Consider the following 4,471-nt stretch of genomic DNA (forward strand, 5'->3'; position numbering starts at 1 on the left):
TTGAATATGTCTAAAATTCTTCTCTTAATGCCAATTCTGAAAGCAGTAAAATACTCACTATTTTCATCCCTCTCCATTCTTTCTCTCAGATATACTAGGTTTTCTTTGCCTCTTCATGAAATGTAGTACCCCCACTTTCCCTTTTTTCTAGTACAATGTCCTTTCCACATCTAGTTTCTAGAACAAGGTATACATGTATTCTTTATACATCTTTACAGCCGAAATATAGTTCCCAAGATTAATCTTTACCTTTTTAGATTTCTCTTGAGTTCTGTGCTTGTAGATCAAATTTTTTGTTAAGTTCTGGCTTTTTCATCAGAAATAGATGAAATTCGCTTATTTCGTTGAATATCCATCTTCTTCCCTGGAAAAAGATGCTCAATATCGCTGGGTAAGTTATTTTTGGTTGCATACCAAGTTCCTTAGCCTTTCGGAATATATTCCAGGCCCTTCGATCCTTTAATGTGGATGCTGCCAGATCCTGGGTGATCCTTATTGTGGCTCCTTGATACTTGAATTGGGTTTTTCTAGCCGCTTGCAGTATTTTTTCCTTTGCCTGAGGGTTCTGGCATTTGGCCACTATATTCCTTGGTGTTTTGATTTTAGGATCCCTTTCAGTAGGGGATCGATGAATTCTTTCAATGTCTATTTTACCTTCTGTTTCTATGACTTCTGGGCAGTTCTCTTTGATAATTTCCTGGAAGATAGTGTCCAGGCTCTTTTTTTCATCATACTTTTCTGGAAGTCCGATGATTCTCAGGTTGTCTCTCCTGGATCTGTTTTCCAGGTCTGTTGTCTTCCCCAGAAGGTATTTCACATCCTTTTCCATTGTTTGAATTTTTTGGATTTGCTTGACTGATTCTTCTTGTCTCCTCGAGTCATTCAATTCCAATTGTTTGACCCTGATTTTCAGTGAGGTATTTTCTTCACTCACTTTTTTAAGATCTTTTTCTAATTGTCCAATTGAGTTCTTTTGTTCTGTGGAATTTTTTTCCATTTCGCCAATTTTGTTTTCCAGTTCACCAATCCTATTTTTCAAGGATTTGGTTTCTTTATCCACTATCTCTTTAACTGACTTCTCCAGGCTCTTTTGCCAAGCCTCCCTCTCCTTTTGCAGAGCCTCCCTCTCCTTTTGCAAAGCCTCCTTCTCCTTTTGCCATTTTTCTTCTAGCTCCCTTGTGAGAGCCTTTTTAATTTCCTCCATGAGATTCATCTGTGCTGAGGGACATAAGGTCTCCTCCTTCGGGGATTCACCTGGGGACTGTTTGTTTTTAGTCTCCTCAGGGTTTGGAGTCTGCTCTTTATCTGTATAAAAGCTGTCCAGGGTTAAATTCTTTTTCAGTTTATTGCTCATTCTGTCTATTTATCAAAGACAAACTTTCTTGACGAGTCTCAAGGATGGTTTCTCTTGGTAAGTAATTGTATGGTTTTTTTTCAGTCGAGCATTAATTCAGAGGCATGAAATGAAATGAATAGTGAGAGAAAAACACGGAGGTTACACAGAAGTGTATTTCCTCTCCGCCATCTTGGCTGGAAGTCCAATAAAACTTTTTTTTAAAAAAAGTGACATTGCAAAACAAACAAAACACTACAATCCATATTTTACAAGAAACACATTGGGGAGAAAGACATAACCAAAAGAAAGGTGAGGAGATGGGAAAAAATTATTTAATCCAAAAAAGTAGAAGTTGTGATCATCCTAAACATTCCAAAACACAAAGTATAAACAAGAAAACTATATTATGTCCAAAGGAACCATAAACAGAATTAATCATATTAAAAATCAAAAGATCAAAAAAAAAATCTTATCTCAATAGATTATATCTTGATTAATCTGCCACAGTTAAACATACTATACTTTGACAACAACATTATAATATTATTGATCCTCTTCAAGTAAAAAGGATGACAAGCAGTATTTTAATAAATGCAGAAAAACCTTTTACAAAGTCATTAAGGACCATGCCCAGGTGAAAGGGCAGGCCAATTCTCCAAGAGCCTCTACAGCTGTGAATCATAACACTTGAAGGAGTTGCAAAGTAACCTTTACTAACAAATGTTCCTTGTGGATTGGGAATGAAATAAATTGGAGGCAAGAGGGAAGAGGAGGGAGGACAGACAACGCAACTGCCTCTCAGTCTTCTTGTATCATCATCATCATCATCATCATCATCATCTTCTTCTTCTTCTTCTCACATGAAGAGATCCATTCTACAGGTCTGAGTTAGACCTCCAGCAGCCACTGGTAGATAGCGCTTATATCACAACACAAAGTTTAGTAATGTTTTACTCTAACAACACTACACAGTATAAGCATACAGAGAGGTGTTTTAGATGAAAATATTTAAAAGCTTTTACCTAAAAACAAAAGCAAGTATAAAATACAATTGAGATATACCAGAATTTTTCCTATATATCAATGTATATGTATGTATGAATGAATCAAAGATGTTCATTTTCATCACTTCTTCTGGAAAGGCTAGCAATTATAATAAGAATAAAGAAAAAATTAAAAGCAAGAAATAAGCAAACAGGAAAAAATGCAATTATAATTTATTGATAATATGAAGGTACACTTGGAAAATACTAAAGAATCAGCAGGGTTACTCATTGAGGAAAATAAGAGTGAAAAAAATTTGCAGACTATGAAATATGATCCAAAATATCAACAACCTTTCTATATAATAATAATCCAAGAAACAAAAACAAAAAAGAAAAACCAATTTCAAATTGCTAAAAATATGTAAAAATCACCTGGAAATTGACTTTTCAAAGTATGTAAAAACCATGTGTAGATTGTCAAAGTGCTCTTTAAAGAAATAAAGACTAATTTAAATAGTTGGAGTATTATTTAGTATTCATGACTTGGCCAAGTCAATATGATAAAAATGACAGTACTATCAACTTCAATTCTTTAATGCTATAATAATCAAATTATCACAGGAATAACAACAAAATTCATTTGAACAAAGGAAAAAAAAGAAAATCTTTTTAGATGACTAAAAGAATTACTGGCAAAGAGAAAATATCACTTTCAAAACTCAAACTATTTATTATAAATTTGAAGTCATCTAAATTGGTTAAAGAATAGTAAAATAAATCAATGGAACAAATGAGATAGAAGAGAATCAAAAAAAAATAGAACTCAATAACCCAGTGTTTGATAATTCAGAAAACCAAAAAGGAAAAAAAAATTCAAAAAAGTATACAAACTACTACAATGTAAAAGGAAAGAATGATTATAAAGAAAACCAAAAGTCCATGTATTATTATTATCATATATAATGTAATATTATTTCATTAAAATAAAAAAATCATAGCATTAATAATGAAGAGATATCATAGAATATCCCAATGCACCTCTTCATGGAATTACAATAGTCTACAATTGTTACACATAGGATATTTTTAGTTTTTTTTTTCAATATAGCTATCAATTGTGGTGATTTTTTTTTCTTCAAAATTACTAATTATTATGCAGGATAGCTGTCTGGATGGGAAAGAGAAATGCTGGAGATCAATATAATGATGTGAAAATAAAAGACACTTTTATTGTTTGTGATTATTTTGTTTGTTTTTAAGATAGAGAAAGGCTGAGAGGAAGCAAAGATATATGTATACTGGAAGGTAGTTAGTGAGAAAATGGTCAAGGAGCAAGCAGTGAATTCATAAAACATGTCTAAAACAAACCCTAAATAATGGGACAGAGAGGTCACTCACTGATCAATGCAGTAGAGCCCTAAGGGGGACCTTAAAGAGATGTGAAGATTAAATTCTCTAAGGTGTCTCATCAGAATGTCAAGACAATTGCTGAGAATTGGATAAAATTATAATAGAAATAGTATTACCTAAGCAGAAAAATACAGAAAATAAAAAGAAGACATGGAAATGTCATTTTTGTTATGATTTTATTCAACTAAATATATACGTTCTCAAAATATAAAAGGAAGGAATTTAGAATTTCATGTATGCATGTTTTTGTCCTTATCTCTGTATTTGGTTATGTTTTGTGTTGATGCTTTTTAAAATTGCATTTTATTTTCATGAAAATAAAATTAAGATATAGCTTCAAAAATATGGAACACTTCATGAATTTGTGTGTCATCCTTGCATGGGTCCATGTTGATCTTCACTGTACCATTCCAATTTTAGTACATGTACTACCACTGAGAGCACTTTTGTTGATGGTTACTAAATTTGGAATATTTTAAGAGAACAAATAGAAACAGGGCTTTCTAAATTATGTTTAATTCTTCATGCATGAAAAACATCCAGGAATTTCTCAGTCATGTAAAGTCATTTAGGCCTTTAAAGTCTAAAAGAAGAAAATAGAACTAAAGTGAGTAAATGGTGAGTCCTGCCACCACCACCCTTCGCCTTACATCCACACAAATACACACAAACACACACACACACACACACACACACACACACACACACACACACACTTTATTTTCTCCCAGTGTAATTG

The 4,471-nt window shown here is 32.7% G+C and overlaps 1 non-coding gene across 1 annotated transcript; it reads right to left on the minus strand.

Moving 5' to 3' along the window:
- Positions 1 to 4,070: 4,070 nt before the first annotated feature.
- On the minus strand, positions 4,071 to 4,176 carry LOC127552565 (U6 spliceosomal RNA). Its single transcript, XR_007951439.1, has one exon. It is a non-coding gene; the product is annotated as a U6 spliceosomal RNA (small nuclear RNA).
- Positions 4,177 to 4,471: the final 295 nt, after the last annotated feature.

Source organism: Antechinus flavipes, chromosome 2, assembly GCF_016432865.1.
Source record: "Antechinus flavipes isolate AdamAnt ecotype Samford, QLD, Australia chromosome 2, AdamAnt_v2, whole genome shotgun sequence".
Lineage (NCBI taxonomy): Eukaryota > Metazoa > Chordata > Mammalia > Dasyuromorphia > Dasyuridae > Antechinus > Antechinus flavipes.